This window comes from Herpailurus yagouaroundi, unplaced genomic scaffold (assembly GCF_014898765.1).
Source record: "Herpailurus yagouaroundi ecotype Mexico unplaced genomic scaffold, PumYag 162, whole genome shotgun sequence".
NCBI classification, from domain to species: domain Eukaryota; kingdom Metazoa; phylum Chordata; class Mammalia; order Carnivora; family Felidae; genus Herpailurus; species Herpailurus yagouaroundi.
Genome location: NW_024412403.1, coordinates 38,571,891 through 38,592,633, shown reverse-complemented (window position 1 = coordinate 38,592,633; position 20,743 = coordinate 38,571,891). Strand labels below are relative to the sequence as shown.

Sequence of the window (20,743 nt, the reverse complement as noted above, 5' to 3'; positions counted from 1 at the left end):
CCTGCATAAGTTTTCTAAAAGCAAAGCATTCCATTTCTTCCACTTCTTCTCTGTGTTCACAATTTTCAAAAAGCTTAATCTATTTAATATGTTTGAGATCCAAAAGATTATTTAAAAATGCATGATAAATATGTAGTACAGGTTTGGGAGGTGTTAGGATGAATACCAGAGAGTGTTCTCTCTGATTGGGAACAGCATTTCTTATCCGGAGTGACATCAGGTGACACCCGTGAATGTTATTTTTAAATCATTGGATACGCTTGTTGTTCCTACTGCACCAGCACCTGGTGAAATATGCAGCTGAGGGGACTTGGAAATTTTAAAATAAGTGAATCAGAGATTATTTGTAATTTCAATTTCAAATGCTATAATCACCTGTATTTAATATTAGCCATATTTAGACAAGCTGCCTGTCTCCACTTACATGTATCCTCTTTACCTCTGTCATTCTGCAAGTCAACATTTTAACTGCATTCTCTCAATATGTAGATTTATCTTCTCCCATGGCTGGGTTGTCATTAAAACTGTCACAAACTAATTATTTATGTATACCTATTTATTATTAAACCAGTAAAATCTTCACCCCCACTGACTGCCTTTCTCTCAGGTCACCTTGTGAGCAAAACTTTGCATTTTTCAATTCACTGTTGGTTTCCTATCCATCTGTGTATATACTAAAGCTGCTCTACTTTCCTATGGAGAATCTTATCTGACTAAGTCATACACCTTCCAGTATTGCCATCCTTTTGTTACAGTCTTACTATTGTACTTTTATTAAAATATGTCTAGTAACATCAAATAAAGGGGTGTTATAACAAAGTATCCTTAAATCATAAAATTAAATTTGATTTTTGTAATATCTGTGAATTGACCTAGAGCTTGGAAAATTTAGGTCATGTATAGAAAGAAACTCAAAAGTCAAGTGTATCAATAATGTGAAAAGTGCAAGGCAAATCACACTTTTTTTGAGATGCTAATATTTAGTGCCTTTGGGTGACATTTGAGTCATCATATAGAGTTAGAATATGGACTATATAGGAGGCATTATGTGTGGAGCATTGTCAGAGCGGCAAGGATGAAAATGAAAAAACAGTTTATACTCTTACAAGGGACCTATAATCTATTGGAGGACCTGCAGTGCATCTAACTACAATAAACGTTAATAATAATAACACCAGAAGTATACGGAACAAAGAGACAAAGAAGGAGTGTTTTCTTATGCCCAATTTTAACTTTTTTTTTTGCCCCGATTTTATTTTAAAGTCCTTTTAAGAGATATAGCTTATAAACTTGTCGAGCTGAGCTTAAGGTAATGATAAAACAAATGTTTGTCAAATTGAATTAGTTTCAAACTAAATTATGCCAATTACTGTTTTTCTTATTTTTAAGAGATGTTTTCTGTAATTTATTCCCTTAATTGAGCATAAATGTCTTCATTTCTCTTTTACCTACTTTAAATCATATTCATTATTATTTTTAGATACCATGAAACTAGTCAATTAGTCAGGAATGTTTGAGTGTACTTTATAATTTTAAGTTATAATTTTGAATTTTAGAATTAATGGCTACTGAGAGAACAATAGTGAAGTTTGGGGTTTTATGGAAGAACAATTGTACCATACAGCAGATATAAAATAAAACAGGAAGACATAAGGAAAATTTCTAGGAATATAATGTTTTACCTAAATAATATATCAGAAATATAATGCTTTACCTAAATAACTGATAATTCAGAAATAAAGTGTTTTACCTAAATAACTTATAATTTTCATAAAAGGACATGTCAGTTACCCAATATACAACGCAAAAATGCCTCTGAAAAATGAAAACAAATTTTCAGAGGGTGAAGCAAATAACCAGAGATGGCCTATTCATTTAGCCATAACCTGGAAGATTTGGAACAGACAGTTTGGATTTATATCATTAGGGAGAGAAAGGGTTATCCTTCACAAAGGAAATAAGAACCAACATCTATCATTCTGATGAAAGGTTACGGGTTTGCATTAAAATATGTTTCATTCAAATATTATAACAAATGACCTATAAACTTTCAATTTTGAAATAACTTGCTATTGTTTAATACTAAAATAATTATTTGTCACCCCGTGTGTGTGTGTGTGTGTGCGTGTGTGCGTGTAAGTAACTCATTCTGCCCTGTAGCCACTTCTCTTTAATGTCTTTTCTTTGTAGGATCTCAAATATTATTTTCCTGGAGGAGGTCATGACAGTGACTAGATTCCATTTCTAATATTATGAGTGTGAAGTTATTTAAGAAATATGGTGGACAGGTTAAATGAATGATGGATTAAGGAGGGCATTTGTGATAAGCACTGCGTATTATATGCAAGTAATGAATCACTGAATTCAACTCCTGAAACCAATATTATACTATACGTTAACTAACTAGAATTTAAATAAAAACCAAAGAAACCCTCTAGTCCAAGGTCTTTTTCATAGAAATTATATATTATCAATAATCTTCATAAGACCTAAAAATATGAAAAAGCATTTTTTACATAATATCAAAGCAGACATAAAATAAATGAGATTAAATGAAATTGAGAATTTATAACTGGAAAAAGGACAAAAAAAACTTAACTTTTGAAAAAATTCTTAACTCATTTATCATGACAGGCTGAAAAAAGTCACTGAAATTAGTTTATAAAGTGACCTAAATTCTTCTACTGTAATTTGACAAGATTTCATTTATAATAAAATAATGACTTCAGTGATCAAATATTCCAGTGTCTATTTTGACAGATAAGGAAAATGAGGTTAACAAAAATTAAGTAATATCGTCAATAAAAACAAAAGAAAGCAAATCTGGGCCACAGGTAAATGTGGGAACTAGAAAACAGATGATCTGTCGCAAAATACAGAACTTTCTGACTATATCACATTAGGATTCAAGTGTTTGGTTTGCTTTGGTTTGCAAGTCTCCATGAAGTGTTATTGTTGTTTGTTTTGTTTGTTTTAGGTTTTTGTTTTGAATAAGTTTGAGCTATTTCTCAAAGAAAAATGATATATTATGGAGATTAAAGGTAACTGTCTAATAATGTGAAGAAAAACATCTTAGGCTCGATAATCAAAGGTGATCTTGATTTAAGTTCAAAATCAAATATTCATGTAGTGTGTTGTTCAGCCTCATAACTTTTCCTTTTAAATTTTGAGGACATTGCAAATATCTTGCCACTGGAAAATAGAAAAAAGTTTTGGTAATGTTTTACTGGCACCAAGTTATTTTAATATATAATCTATCATCTACTTACTGTGGTCATCAAAGTTACTTCTTACATTTCTTTCTAAATATAACTTATAGTTCTAAAATGATAACATATTGTGATATTATATTTTTTATTTACATAATTTAAGTGAAACAAAGTAATTTAAGCTAATTTTCTTTAAAAAAAGCTGCATAAGGGGCGCCTGGGTGGCGCAGTGGGTTAAGCGTCCGACTTCAGCCAGGTCATGATCTCGTGGTCCGGGAGTTCGAGCCCCGCGTCAGGCTCTGGGCTGATGGCTCAGAGCCTGGAGCCTGTTTCCGATTCTGTGTCTCCCTCTCTCTCTGCCCCTCCCCTGTTCATGCTCTGTCTCTCTCTGTCCCAAAAATAAATAAACTTGAAAAAAAAATTTAAAAAAAAATAGCTGCATATCCTATCTACATTGGAGATCAAAAACCTTTTAAAGAGTCATAATTTTATAAAGTATACAGTTTAAAAAATAATAAAACAAAATTCTTATGCATTTCCTTAAATTATTGATAACCATACCATGATATAACTATACAAGACAGATTTATTTCAGCTCTAAAGAAATCATCACTTTTATTTCAAAGAAATAAAATTATTTGAGAATTTTATTGTCAAATTTCAATGGCAGCTTCAAAACTTCTTATAGGTATTTCTAATTTTATAGACATTATCCATAATGTCTGCTATTAAATAAAAATAGGGGAAAATGTGTTTTAAAGGAGCTTTAAAAGATATTTTTGACAACATCATATTAAATAGGAGAATGGTATTTCCTTAACAGACTAAAAAGTCTAAATTAATAAACATAGCTACATATATACATATATACATATGTAAGTATATATATACACACATATACATGTATGTGTGTGTGTGTGTGTGTATATATATATATATATATATATATACACAGACACATATATACATGTGTGTATATGTATATGTATGTTAGAAAACCTATTTTGCTTGGGTAGAGCTAATACAAATGGTAATGTCAGCAGTTGACAGTTAAAAATTCTATGAGAGTGGGGCGCCTGGGTGGCTCAGTTGGTCGAGTGTCCAGCTTTGGCTCAGGTCATGATCTCACAGTTAGTGAGTTTGAGCCCTGAGTCTGGATCTGTGCTTGCAGCTCAGAGCCTGGAGCCAGCTTCCGATTCTGTGTCTCCCTCTTTCTCTGCCCCATCCCCATCATGCTCTGTCTCTCTCTGTCTTAAAAATAAATAAAACATTAAATTTTTTTTAAAAAAATGTTCTATGAGAGAAAAACATGTAAAGTTTGGTTAAATCATTTGCAGAATCAATCATTCAATATTTTTTTAAATCTTCAGTTTTATAAAAACAATGAGATTATGGTTATAATGTTTAATACGAATAAACATTAATTACTTATTCGAGGGTTATTAATAAGAAAAGTCCTTTGAAGTTATTTTTACGTGGGGTTAAGTTAGAACACATACACATGTATTCAAATAGTGAAAATGGCTAATAGTAATAGATCATTTCTTCAAGATATTTAGGTTCCAAACAGGTGTAAATTGAAAAAAGATGAGATGCACTTCATCTTATCCATACTCTTCTTCTGTTAATAAAAGTTGCTACAGGAACTTCAGTTATTGGAAATGCCACACAGACCTCATATTTTACATGTTCTGCATACTTCAAAGAATTTGGATTGCCCATGAAATATGAGTTTGTGAAAATCCAAATGGAGATTTGTACCCCAATAATAATTGACCTTAAAAACCCTTTCTGGCTCTCCTTCCAACCCACTAATGCATAGTTAGAAAACCACAGAAATAATAGCATAGACATATTATAATATGAATATAAATATAATCACCAATTGCTCATTTTAGCTCATTTAATGTTTTATGCACACCACAGTGCATATTAAAAATGTCATAAAAAACAGGTAGTGTGGTAGTAATAAATGTAAGACAACATGAATCATGAAAGCACAATGTATTGTAATGGATCAGTAAGGATCAAATGATGGAAAACCTAACAGAAGTTAAACCTATAAATAGCTGGGCTTCCTGCAGTGGAAGAAAATTAAGCACATAGCAATTAAAGAAGAGTGAAGACATTTAATTCGCATGGGGAGAAATAAGTGAACTTAGCTCAGTGCAGTCACGAACAATAAGAGTATCAATATATTTTATTGTTCACAGACTAAAGAAGTGATTAATGACTACTATTGTTTTGTATGTATATATAGATATTAATATTTATGTATGTATTTTATCAAATGGCCAGTGAAAATTAAAATGTAAGTCATAAATCAATAAATTCTTTTTAAAAAAATCAAACAAAATTACCTGTGAAAAATTAAATGATTTTCTTTTATTGTGTAACATGAAGTTACCCAAATGACACTAGTGTGATTTATGCCTAAATTAATATATAATATTTATTGAGGGATATTGTTGCAATGTAAGCACAAACCAAAAAAAGTCCCCAAATAAAAAAATGCTATTAGCATTGTTGTGAACATGTAAGAAAGGTAAATTAGGTTGTGAATAGTCACAGATAGAGGTTATATGACCATATAAGAAAGCATAACTAAAAGAAATCTCTCCTACAGAATGGAAATAGTCATTTTAAGATTGTTAAAAATTGTATACCAACAAATATTTAAAAATGTGAAGTGATAAATAGATAGTGTTTATAAAAATGCTAGGATATTTCAGAATACTATTGCTTCTGTAAATACTCGAGAATAATTATAAAATTATAACTTCTATGAATTAGGCCAATTTGTTTCAACATATGCATTGTGTTAAATACTAAAAAGGATAAGCATAAAAGAAAAGCAGTTTAATAAGTTATACCACTGACTGTATTGCGGTAACTAGGACAAGCTTGTGATCAGCAATGCAACCTGCCCCAAGACAAAAGACATCATACAGATGATGGGTCTATGATCTCTTTATAGCAGTAATGGGCCCTCAGACAATGCAAACAATCACTTCGGCAGATTACACTTTTAACCATAAAAATACAGTATATGTGCTCTTAGAAGGCACCATTAAAAAAAAGAGTAAAATACAGGGCAGCACTATTATAAGAAATAGACATTAAGAAACATAGACATTAAAAAAGCATAACAACAGAGTTGGATAATTCTCTTATGCTTATGTCGTTTACACTGGATACATTTAATGCCAAAAATGGAGGTGTCCCTAAATAATACTTCCCAACTCAGTGTCTAAATGAATTAGAGGAAACAGCATGGTAGAGTCAAACGCATTTGGGTGGGAGTGCCCAGTTAATAAACTATCTGTATGTTTTTAGACAAGAAACCCAATCTCTTGGAGCTTTTATTTCCTCAGCTATAAAATGAAATATATAGGCATAAGTTTGTCTCAACCTGTCTATCTTACTTACATTTATCCCTAGTGCCAAACAGAGTGGCACAAATTATATGCTAAAATAAATTTTTCTTGGCTACAACCACTTATAATATTCCTGGTACATTGCTTTCCACTTTGCAGGCTGTGGGGTTGTCAACTTGTTAAACCTCCATTGTACACTGCATTGATCACAACTGTTATTATAAAACCATGTATTTAACATTGTTTTGTGTTCTTTAACCTTTAACTGGACATAAGTCCATGAGACCAAACTCATGTTGTTGTTTTTCTTTCTTCCAGTAACTCAGTAAATATACGTGCAATGTGTAAAATAAGAACACAATATATTTGATTTTTTTCTTCAAGATTGAAAAACAAAAAGAAACAAAAGGATTCTTACCAAGTTATTATGAGTATGAGAGTTTCCATAATTAACAACTGCCAATGGTTGTCCTAAAACATAGAAAAAGGTTTAACCTAGGCCCATTAAGATTTCCTTCTAGGGGCACCTGGGTGGCTCAGTTGGTTGAGTATCCAACTCTTGATTTTGTCCAGCTCAGGTTATGATCTCACAGTTCATGGGTTTGAGTCTGGCATCGGGCTAGGGATTCTCTCTCTCCCTCTCTCTCTGCCCCTCCCCTGCACATTCCCTCCACCCCGCCCCCGTCTTTCAAAAATAAAGAAGTAAACCTGAAAAAAAGATTTCCTTCTTTACTTAAACTCACACAATGCTTTAAAAACTATTTGTAATTTACTTTTATTTACCATCTAATTTGAGTCATTCATTCATTAGCAAACACTGAAGTACCTATTACCTACAAAGGAATTCAAGCAAGATGCTCCTTGCCTACATCATGCCCACAAAATTTAGCAGGAAATTGAATCATCTGATTCTCAAAAAATATCTTTGATATAATTAAGGCAGTATTTTTAGCTTCCGTGTACAGATTAGTGAACAAAAACTTAGAGATGTTTAAATGACTTTTTCCAGATGATAATTAATAGGTGTCAAGGTCTTCTAAGAATAGGGTTTTTTCTACACACTGAGTTTTCCTATGCATTTTCAGTCTATTATCAACCAAAACAAGCCTTCATGTACTTCAAAATAAAAATCAATACACTGCTTTATTTTATCTTTTCTAGGATAAATTATGTTATATCTGTAAAGCTCTTTATAAGTCTTCTATATGTTCTCAATTTTGCCAAATATTATTAAAGTTGAACTAGTCCCCTGATGAGTTACAATTCTAAAATATAAGCATCTTATAAATTATAATAAAATAAGTATTTGATTATGCTTTGAGTTGTAACTCATGACAAACTATGATGGAAGAGATACAGAAAACTAGTAGTCACTGTCATTTTAAAATCTGAATATACTGAACAAGCTATCAGAAAATTATAATTTATTTTTGTCAACACAGAAAAAAAAGCATGTACAGTGTGTTTGCCCATAGCAGTCAATGCATGAAGACACCTCATACTTTGGCACTCATTTTAAATCATGTTCAAAACCAACATGTTTAAAATGAAGGCAAGCTGTCATAAGGCAAGCTGGGGTAATAAGAGTTTGGTAATTACAAAGCACCAGCACATTTACCAATCTGAATATTCAAGAACTGTAAATCATTAATCATAAGTAAACCACCTGCTGGGGACACTCTAACCCAGTATAAAGATTTGCCATGTGTGTAATTGTCAGTTTCAGATTGAATTTTTATCCAGGGAACAATAGTATTCAAGATTATTTGGGTGAAGTTTTTATTAATTTTGAAAATAAAAATTATTGTATCCCTCGTTATACTTCAGATATTGAAACAGTCCTGTTTAAAATGACAATTGTTTTCATACCCTATTACATTTTTTATCAATTATTAAATAGCTCACTGTCATGTGATAAACCAATATTTAACCTTTTTTAAAAAACATTTTCTGCTGTTATCAAAAACAAAAATAAATCTGACTTGTTATAAGCCTAAGAGTTTTAGACGAGGCATACACTTGTCACTGATTTTTTAGCACATATATGTAAATGTATAGCCTACTTTGCTCTAGACTGCAAGCAGTATTTTTTTTTTATTTTTTTAATATTTATTTATTTTTGAAAGAGAGAGAGACAGAGCACAAGTAGGGGAGGAGTAGAGAGAGATCGACAGAATCCAAAGCAGGCTCCAGGCTCTGAGCTGTCAACGTAAAGCCTGATTTCGGGGCTTGAACTCCCAAACTGCACTGAGAGATCACGACCTGAACCGAAGTCAGACGCTTAACCGACTGAGCCACCCAGGTGCCCCAACTGCAAGTAGTATTTTTACAATAATTAGATACTTTTAACTCAGCTCTATGGACTGACAGTTTTCCAATCAGTTACAAAATGTGTGTGTATGTATGGATGTGTGTCTGCGTGTGCGTGTGTGTGTGTGTGTTTGTGTTTCTGGTTGTTGTGGCTTATTTATATTGTCAAAAATCCATTACCTCTTTTTATTATGAAATGGCTAAAAACTCCTGGGTGGGATTTAACCATTTGCAAAATTTAAAATAATTTCAATACAATAGAGGAAGGCAATCTCCTTCCTCTTAATGCTTCATGCATCAAATCTAGTTTAAGCACTTCCCACATTACAGATCAGCAGTCTGCTGAGTGTTACAGAAGGCCACCACTGTTTCAGTATCCCACAAGTTAGTTTGGACCTTAGGTGGAGGACGCAGAGTTTTACCATTCTCAAGCCAGACCCTTTGGGACTCAAAGAGACTAGATTCCCCAAAGCTTCTCATAGAGGTGGGGCAAGAAACTGAGACAGATAGGGGACATCATTTTGATTAATGAGAGGCAGGAGACTTGGAAAAGCCAAAACACAAATCTCTTCAACTGGAATCCACAGAAATTAAGTGACTTTTACAATGCCATCAGCCTAGCAATGCAACTAAGATTTACCTTCCAAATTTATCTGCACAAAGGTTTTCCAATGTGCAGCATGTTTCCATGTTTTCAGCATGTGCATTTGTAAAACGTGCCACACTTTGAGTACTTTTAACACTAAATCCATGCTCTAGTATGTTTCCCACTCTTTCTGAAAGTTTAGATTCCATCAAGAAGACTAGCAGGACTTGTTAAAAATGCAGAAGCAGGGGTCTGCCTCTGTCCTTGAGATATTTTTATTTACATTTGATGATAGCAATGCAGGTAGTTCTCAAATGAAACTTCATGAAAATACGATGTGGTGCCTCCTGGAAAGCTGGGATTGCATAGCTTCTTAAACTGTATCACAAAGCCGCTGAGAGAATGGATTCCTAGGTAGCAAGCATGATGTTTCTCATGCATGAGGATTCCAAATGCTCTGTAACAGACATAGATTTCTTTCTGCCACAGCCTCTATGACATTCTAGCTTCCAAGTCATTTCATTTTGTCTCCTTATTTTTTTAATTCTTATTTCTACTGTTTATATTGTTCCTTCATCAACACGATAGTCAGACATAGGCATTTATTGTATTTCGGTCATCAGACAAAAACTTCTTTCTTTTCAAATCTTTAAAATCACCACTGTCATCACATTTGTCCTAGCAAACACCCATTTGCCTATTGGCTTTGCCCAGATTGATCATTCCCTGCAAACCCACCATACGTGTTCTTTTCTAAATGCATTTCTGATCAAGCCACCCTCTTACATAAAGTGTCTCATTAGTTTCCCAATGGTTCAGAATAAACTCACTAATCTATAAACCTTTGGTATTCCATTCTCCTCTCTTGAGCCTTATTTTGTGAGATTCTGCTCTATAAATCTCTCTGGTCCAGACTCAGTGAAAATGTTGAAGTCCCTCCCACCTGGCATATTTCTGCATGCAACGGGACTTTACAGGTGCTCTTCTCTCTAGGAGCCTACTTTATGATAAACCTAGTACTTTCTTCTTTGCCAACCAACCTATGCTCCAGATGTTAGTTCCTGAAATACTTCTACAGAGATTCTTCTCTGACTTCCCTACTGGGGTAAAGTCCCAATTTCACAAACTTCTCAACAGTACTTCATACAGCTGCAATTTTACATTTTTGGTGTAATTATTTGATTAGTATCTGTGTCCTCCACTGTATTTTAGGTTCCACAGGGGCAGGGACAATGTCAACTTTTGCTTTCCAGAGCTTTCCTAGCCAGTGTGTGGCACATTTTAAGGTGTTCAGTGGATGCATTTGTTGAATGTATGAGATGATAAGAAGATATTTTCTGTCCCTAGGGAACTGGGAATTATTCTATGGACAAGAAGGTGACAAATTTTGTAAGCTGGGCATGACATAATCAGATCTGTGATGTAGGAAGATACATCACAGTAATTGGAGAATGCACTGTAGTGGGAAAAGACTGGAAGTGAGGAAAGAAGTCTGACAGCGACTGTAGCAGCCTGGGTTAGAAAGAGTAATGGTCCTAACAAGGAAAGTAGCAATGGGATGGAAGGTTGTGGAGCAGGGATACTAGTGTTTGAGGGAAATGTAGGAATAATGGGAATCATGGTAAGTTCATACCCTGAAACAAGGTGAATGAGATATCAGGACATTCTATCATGTAAAGAGAAGCAGATTTTGGAGAAAAGTAAAATTCTTGGTTAAAAACAGTGAGTTATCCATGCTAAACTTTGCCAATTATTATCAATATGGTCACTGCTCAAAATCTATCACCTCAATATTAAAGTAGACATTGAAATGAGGAAAAGGAGCTATCATACCCTTGATATCATCCTTCTTCTAACTATTCAGTTCAAAAAATTGGAGTCCTACAACTAATTTACAAAATCCTATGAATCCTACAGAATATATCTCATCTCTTGTATTTTAATACCTGTTTGCCATATCAAGTTTCTTAGAAGTATAGCCATACTTCCTTATTTACACTGTCATTATTTCTGGAACCTCAAACCCTCCTTACTTTGACCATGAAAGGCTGCAGCATCTCCCTTTCTCCATATAGTTTCTCTATCTCTTAATTTACTGCCTAACAATCCATCATTAATTATCCTGCCAGACTGTGTTCTTTAAATGCTGCTTTCATCTTAAAATAACTTGTAATTGTTCTCTGTTGTCTTACACATCTAAGTCAAATTTGGTCTTTTTACAGTCCTTAAAAAAAGACCTGTCTTAACTGTCTGTTCTACAACATGAACCCATAATAAGTTAAATCCTATGGTTCCATGCTGGCCCCACTTTTCTCTCCTCCTCTTCTCTTGCTCCACGTCAGTGATATCAGCATGAGAAGTGCAGGTAAAAACCATAACTTCCCATTTCCTTCACAAATATTTCCACCTTTTCCCATTTTACACCAGTCTCTACTTGTTCACTTTCTGAAACAGGTACACACTTATTCTGAAACTCTCTATCTGCATTCCCACTTGAAATCTCTTTGGGGTTCCTTCCTACTCCTGCACTTCTTGGCAGCCCACATGGCATGTAACAAGGCATTTAGCACATGCCACGTACTCAGTGTCTTCTCTTAGGGATGACTAAGGAAGATAAGTGCTTGTGAACGCCTAAGGAGAACAACAACAACAACAACAACAACAACAACAAGTTGGTATTTCCCAAATGATTTCAATGTCAACAGGACACATAGAAATACACTACTGAGAATAACGGGAAGATGAGTGCTGTTTTTACCAAATAATTGATTTCTAAAATTCAATTCTTTTGTTTAAAAGTTGAGCAAGAAGCATTAGAATTTCCCAGCAAAGTACTACTTCAGATCTTGAAGATTCAATTTTGTGTATCATAATTGTGCCATCTAGTATACCCTGAAGTTGATTTCATGGGCCTCTAATTTCTGCTCTTATGCTCGACAATGTGATGTATTTTTCTCTTAGTATGAATGATTTATTATAAGTTGTCAATAAATATATCATTTTACAAGTAAAATTACATTTCACATGAACAATTGAGTTTATGAGACATTGTGACAACAAAGTTAGATGTGTTTTGTGTAGTTAGTGAAATAAAGTTTGTCTTATTGTCTGTACAGAAGCAGCTCTTCCATAGCATGAATCTGCATATGGAGGCCTTCCAGAGATCACGAGTTTTCTGTTAGTTAAAATAAACTGCTCCAAAAATTAAGAAAACAGTATCTCTGCTGACGAGGATTTGGGAAAAGTTAATCATTTAGGTTTTCTAAATTTAGTATGCCTTATACCTCAATTAGTCATGTAACATATTTATACATTCATTTATTCATTCACCCATTCATTCAACAGCTATTTGGATATGTAGTGGAGTGTAAAACTGACAAAGTCTCTGCCCTTATTGTGCCTTTATTCAGAGCCATTGATTTTTTTAATATTTATTTATTTTGAGAGAGAGAAAGAGAGAGAACACAAGCAGAAAAGGGGCAGAGAGAGGGAAAGGGAGAATCCCAAGCACTCACTATGCTGTCAGTGCAGAGACCAACATGGGGCTCAGTCTCAGGAGGCTTGAGATCATGACCTGAGCAGAAATGGAGAGTCGACTACTTAACATACTGAGCCTCTGAGGCACCCCTAGAGCCATTGCTTTGTTATCAGATGCTATGATGTAATTAAACTACAATCTACTTAGATTGTATATATCACAAATATATCACTGTTGATGAATGACTCAAAAAAAAAAAGGTATGAGCTATCTAAACGTATACAAATAAAAGAAAATGTGATACAGAGCAAGATTTTCATTAGGTTATATGAAAAGAAAGTAATAGGTAACCCTAAAAGGATGTAACTTTACATAGCAATTAATTTTACAATGATAATTGTTAGCTTCCTGGCCAGTATCTGTTCTAAGGACTTCTATTTGTTTATATATGTGTTTGCCCATAAAATATCATTTACCTATACTGATAACAAAGCACAATAACCTATACAATTCTGTTTTCTAAAAGTAAAATTTGAAATAAAAAAAAAAAAGTCACTACACATTTTATCTTTTTACATATCTGTATTTTGACTCTTTTTTAAAGATCAAATTAAATAAACACTAGGGATTTTATATGTACTTGACTAATTAATTGGCGCAGTTACCAATCTCATTGCATTTATTAAGAAAACTTTATGAGAACAATAAATCCTAGTTCATCAGGGGAAATTAAAACTTATGGAAGTTAGTAAGAAATAATAATCACTGCATTCTACAAGTTGAAGATGGCAGCACATAAGAGGACACATTCCCTTGTTACATTCAATGATTCAGATTTAATGTACATTAATTTGCTCAATACTCTCCTACCACTTCTTTTCTCTGCCTTCTTTAAAAATGCCCTACTCAAAATTATCACCTTTTAAATTTCTGCAGGCATTGATTTTGTGTGAGTTTAGGGAATAATATAATTTCACGGGCAAATTTCACTTGTAATTTCCTTAATTCATTTTAAGTCCAAACCCAATACAGCCAAGGCATTCAAATACAACACATTGGGTAAGGCAAAGAGTGTCAATTTCAACAGATGCATGTGCCTATTAGGTTTCTGGTTTAAGATGATTGAAAAGAGTAGTTACAAAACTTCACAGAAGTTAGAAAAAAAGATGTGGCGAAAGAAAACAAGAGATATTTTTTAAGGGAAAAAAGTACATAATCACATAAAGAAAATAAAAACTTCAGCTTTAGAAGAGAACAGACATCCTACTGAGGACTCTGTGGCAGACAGCTTCTAAAATGACCCTCAGTGTTCCTTGTCTTTGAATATTCCTCTGTTTTTGAGGGTGGTTGGGACCTAGAGACTGATTTCTAAAGAATACAATGTATAAAATAATAGGATGTCACTTCCAGGATTAGGTTACAAAATATTCTGCCTTTTGTCTTGCTCACTCTCTCTGGCTCTCTTTTGCTTTTGCTGAGGGAAACCAGCTGTTATGTGTGAACTGCCCAATAGAGAATTGAATCTCTGGACAATAGTCATGGAGGACCTGTGTCAACAGGACCTGTGTCAACAGTCAAGTGACACAGTGAGCTTGGACATGGACCTCATTTGAGCCTTGAGATGACTACTACCCTAACCTACACCTTGATTATACAGCTTTGGGAGAGCCTTTCAACCAGAGGTCCCAGCTAAATCTTGCCTAGATGCCTGACTCACAGAAATTGAGAGAAAATAAATGTTTATCATTTTAAAAGGACCATCTTTTACTTCATTTATTCAGAGTTATCTGTGCCTATGCACATCCATGCATTTTCTGTTAAAATAGTAAGCTTCTGGAGGACAGGCAAAGTAGTATCTAACAAGTTTTGTACACTGTTTACTTCAGAACATAAGTGCATATCAATTATTTAATGTGTCCTCCTGATAAGCATAATAGATTTTTCTATCAAAATGAGCTACTGATTGGAACTTAAATTACCTAAATAATTATTTCAAATCCCTGATTCAATTTAACTTTTGATTATCGGGTATGCAAAATTACTTATTCAAGGTTTGGAAACCTTCCACTTGTCACTTAGACAAAGAAAAGAAAAGAATGGAAAAGAAAACAAAAGAAAAAAAACCTGCAACCTAAATTTGAGAAATGGAAAGTTGATACCAAATCCTTTGTAATCTGTCAGAGGAAAACAACTCCCTTTCAAGTCACAAAAAACCAAAAGCATGAAATGCCATTCTACATGGTTTCACTTACAGTTAATTCCATAAATTGTGATTAGTTTGAATATATGTAATATTAATAGCTAACTTTCTGCGTCAACAGATTCAAACTTCAAAACCCTTGTCTATTTGCTCTTCATTTTTAAAATGCTTGCTTAAAAGATATTATATCAAGGGCTTTTCATGCTTAGAAAAAGACAGATAACCAAATGTAATCCTACAATAATATTTCTGCTCAAACTAGGTTACACTGATTGACATGTACAGGATATTTTTATGAGCAAACAAATATGAAAAAAAGAAATACACATATTGAATTTCAGATATTCTGAAAATAAAATGTCTAACTATATGAACTATGTAACAGTAAAATAAATCCCTGTACCTATACTATAGAAAACAATCAACAGAAAATATCCTGAGCAAATACGTAAATAATCATATCTTCATAAAATTATCATTCTCATATTTTAAAAAATATATTTTGTGTACTTACAATGAGTCAAAATCCACAACTGGAACTGATAAACTTATCGCGTTGATATATAGTAATTATGTGGTTACTTAAATATGTATTTCTGAAAAGGTTTATCAGCTATCAAAATGGTTTGTTCATGTATATAGTATTTAGACATTTATTTATAGTATTTAGACATATTTAGACATATTTAGACATATTTAGACATATTTAGACATTTATTTATAGTATTTAGACATATTTAGACATATTTAGACAGATTTAGACAGATTTAGATGTTAAATACTATTTACTTATTTAACAAATAATTTGTTAAAATATGACAGCAAAGAAACGTTATGCTGAAAATATTTTACAGATATGTGTCTTTCATAGGCTTCTGCTATAGAAATTAAATCATATCCAATAGAAATTATAATTAGCACTTAATGTCATTAACTAAATTATTTAACATATGAATTAATATTTCTAGGATCAAAATTTTAAGCATTGACATGTTTTGATATATCTCATTAAATTTTATAAGTTATTGAATCTAAACATCAATTGTAACTCACATCACTGTTTTATGTACTTGTAAGAGAAAAATACCACCGATTAAACTCTGATACACTAGGGATGCTTCACAATTCAGATATGTTAAAATATTTTTTAAAAGTGTATGTTATTTCAATGAAATATGACAATTACTTTATATAGCTATAAAATACTATAACAAAGCTTAAAGGTCTGCCGAGATCTGATGAAGGAATATGTTTATGCTTTTTAAAAATCCACTGAAATTACTTTTTTCAACTACTATATTTTTTAGACAAGAGTTTCTATTTCTGCACTTCAAAAATCCACATTAGTTTTTAATGAACATCAATTACACTTCAATTTTTCATATTACTCATGAAAGAAAATAATTTAGACTCCTTTACAGAACTGCCAATTGCAATTTACCTTGGCTCTTTCAGGCAAGAGCAGGTTCATAAATCAGCGAGTTAAGCATTTACTAAATGACAAAGAAACAAAATTACAAATGAATAAAATAATCCAATATTTTCCTTCAAATAACAAATTTAATATAGTTTTAGTAAAGAGGTTCCTAAAACTTATGATGGGACATTTCTATTTTGTATCTGAGTTGTATTATTGGGAGAACTCTCAAAAAAAACATAGAAAGTATTTTTTGAAAAATAATTGATATTACATTGTTTTAAGATTTCAGTGAATAGAAAGTCTCTAACTATTGTGCAATCTTTAAAACAACAGCAGGTTAAATATTATCTTAGTGGCCTACAAAACATAGATATGATAGAATTTTTCTTCCCACTTCCTAAACCATGCAATTTCATTACAAAGAAAGGCTGTATGTTTTAATAAGAGCTGACTTTGGGTTCTGGGTTAGGATCCTGAACATCAGTTTCCTTAACTGTGAGATGTACATTCCATCATATTTTTTTTAAGAATTAAATAATGTGTATAAAGACTCTAGTTCAGTGCCTTCCATTTAATTGGTGTTCACTATACAAGGAACTTGCATTATTTTACAAGAACATAAGGAGACACCTCAAATGGTAACCATTCTACAAACACTAACACAATTACAATTTTTCAAAGTATATTAACACAAAAAAACTCACCTTCCTTAAATATATTCATAGAAATTATCTGTCATTTTAGCTCTATACTATAAACACACAACTAAATACAAGTACATACATGTAATTTATCAGTCAGCCTAGTCAGCGTCCCTTAGGGGCCATTTGGTAGTATCTGAAGACATCTTCGATTGTCAGGACTGGGAGGGTCTAATACTGGCATCCAGTGTGTACAGGCCACGGGCACTGCTAACATTCTAAGGTGAATGAGACTGTCCTCAATACAAGGAATATCCAGCCCCAAATCTTAATTGTGCTGTGGTTGAAAAGCATTGCCCTAAATGTTTCTGTGGGCAGCCATTCAACTATGTAAAGAAATAAATTATGATGAGTATAATAAAAGAGCATGCCTGAAGGTAAAAATGTTTCTACTGATTTTTCTTATTATGAAATTTGTTTTTAATTGAAGATTGTTTAAAAGCAGTTTGCACTTTCTCCTCCAGCCATCCGAGATGCTTCAAGGAAAGAAACCTAAGGAGAAAAAGATGGTCCCAGCCCTTGCTGTTATGAAGAAGGTGGTCAGTCCTCTGTTTGAGAAAAGGCCCAAGAATTTTGGCACTGGACAGGACATCCAGCCCAAAAGGGTCCTCACCTGCTTTGCCAAATGGCCCCACTACATCCGGCTTCAGAAGCAAAGGGATATTCTCTATAAAGGTCTAAAAGTGCCTCCCATGATTAACCAGTTCACCCAGGCCTGGACCACGAAATAGCCACTCAGATGCTTAAGCTGGCTCACAAATACAGACCAGAGACAAAGCAAGAGAACAAGCAGAGACTGTTGGCTTGAGCTGAGAAGAAAACTCTTGGCAAAGGGGATGTCCCCACTAAGAGACTGCCTGTCCTTCAAGCTGAGGTTAATACTGTCACCACCTTGGTGGAAAATAAGAAGGCTCAGCTGGAAGTGATTGCACATGATGTAGATCCCATTGAGCTGGTTGTCTTCCTGCCTGCCTTGGGTAGTAAAATGAGGGTTCCCTACTGTTTTATCATCTAGAAGGACAGGCCAGGGGCATCTGGTCCACTGGAAGGCTGCACCACTGTTGCCTTCACACAGGTTAACTCAGAAGACAAAGGAGCTCTGGCTAGGCTGGTGGAAACCATCAAGACCAATGATACTGTCAGATATGATGAGATCTGCTTTCACCTGGGAGGCAACATTCTGGGTCCAAAGTTGGTGCCTCACATTGCCAAGTTGGAAAAGGCAAAGGCTAAAGAATTGGTCACCAAACCGGACTAAGTGTACACTGTTGATTTTTCTGTATGTAGAAGTAATAAAAAATTCTTTTTCACAAAAAATGGTGGGGGTTGCTAATGTCATAATGTTATCTGCTTGTTAGTCTCTGAACTTTACATTGTGTGGTATTGTAAATTTTCTTTTCAAAATCTAGTTTGTGACCAGTCGCACCATTCCACCATTGCTCTGGAAGGCAATTTTAAGCTCTTTCCTAGATGTTCCAAGATGATAATTTCAGTGGATTTGTCTCATTTCCCAGTCTCAAAGGGAAAGAAAAAAAATAATATTCATAACAAATCTAAGGATTTATCAGATGTCAGCAACTGCCACCTCCTTCTATTCTAGTTTAAAATACTCTTTAAAATCTTCTTTATTGCCAGCAACTATGTCCCTGCAACCATATTCTAATGCCTGTGTCATATCAAATCCCTTCTGATGCATACTGTCTTACCATAGCAGGACCTTCTACCTATCAGGCACTCTAATAAATGCCACATAGATCAAGCTAAATTGCCATACCACCTTCCTTCTAAAAGCTCCAGAATGACTTCTGTGGCTGAAGAATAATCAATTACTTACTCAATTCAATTCAACAAATATTTATTAAGCATCCATTCATTTTTGTGTTTTCTCCCCTTGAGGGCTGCTGTCCTTAAGAGCAGCTGGAAGCAAATGGCTTCCATTTATTAAAGACTTTTATTTTAAAGATGCTTAAGTGCAGTTCACAGCTCTTCAACTGCTCTTACCAAATCCTCAGAGGCTCCATTGTGGAGGAAATTCAAGTTTTATCATACAGAAACAAGAGTAATGTGTTCCATTTTCATTTGGTCAAGAAAATATCAGCATTATAACTAGGGGAGGGATGTACAGAGTAGACATGGCATGTCTAAATATGTCATATATTACTATTATAAATAAGCTTATATACTCATTGATAATGTGAATTTATCTTTCCAAATGTTATCTATGTTAACTGTTATGCTGCATATTATGAGAAAAAATGTTTTATTTTGTTTATATTTTAATTACTCCTGATTTATATCAAGGTTTAGATAATACAAAAGACTGTTAAGTGTTTTGGATAACATATGCTTCTATTTCCAATAAGGACCATCATATTTTCCCTTTTTCTCCTGAGGAGCACCAAGAGTAGTTGGATGCCAATCTTAAAATAAATATTCTTTATTTGGATCAATATATAGATGATTCCTTCCAAGAACATTAGTCACAGTACTGCTGGGAACTGTCTCCAGATTTATCCCAGCCAAAAAAAAAAAAGATAGAGCATCTTCTCTAGAGAACCCTTGTGGGTTCTTTTCTCCCACCTTGGAGTTCAGAAGACTACTCCCACTACATTCTCTTGGGGATGTCAAAAATAGTACCCTATCTGTCATCTGTCTTGGAGCCAGGGCTATGTTTCTCTTATAAGAGACTTATAGCTTTAGCATTCTGTAAGGTCGTTTCAAAGTCAACGTGCTGAGTCTGTCTGAGGCTACTACTGAAGACACCACCAGCGTACTTGTTTTCCCTTGGTTTAAACCATCAAAGTTCTGAGTAGAACTTATCCACCTAGTAGTGAAGAACTGCAGTCTAGGATGTTTATCTTTACTTACCTAATCTTTGATACTCTTCATAAACTTAAAAATAAGGGTTTATTACAACCACCAATGCTACACTTATTGCCCACACAATATACTTCATTTTTTACAGCATGGTATTAAAATCTCTTACCAATCTGATTTTAACTGAGTTCTCTAGGTGTTCTCCTCTCCTGGGTGCTTGTAAGAAATTATTTTATGTTCTGTTTTTGTTTTTTTTTTTTTTGAGCATGGTCTTCTTTACACTACACTTTTGATGTTATGTCTCAAATACCTTTTAAAATTAGTATTTTTCTAACAAGAGGAACTATATGTACCACCATAGTGCCTAAGACTACAATTTGTACACAGTAGAAATTTAACAATGTTTGAGGAACTGGAAATAAGCAAAATGAAAGAAAACACAGTGGTATATTTTCATTATAAAAAGGGAAAAACAATCAAATAAAGTATTGACTCATTTCTCAGCCCTGAAAGGCTATCTGTAGTTCAAGGAATGATGGCATTAGGACAACTATTCTTTTTGAATTATCCCACTGACCAAAAGACTTACCTACACCTGCATTTCTTTCCAAACTAACTGGCTTCTTAACCATTAGGAAACATGTT

General features: G+C 33.6%; 1 protein-coding gene and 1 pseudogene across 3 annotated transcripts in view; one reads left to right on the top strand and one right to left on the bottom strand.

Moving 5' to 3' along the window:
* Positions 1-20,743, bottom strand: part of CADM2 (cell adhesion molecule 2) — a 1,087,048-nt gene that overhangs the window by 837,766 nt on the left and 228,539 nt on the right. The gene's annotated exons all lie outside the window — the stretch shown is intronic.
* Positions 17,359-19,304, top strand: LOC121036099 (60S ribosomal protein L7a-like; annotated as a pseudogene).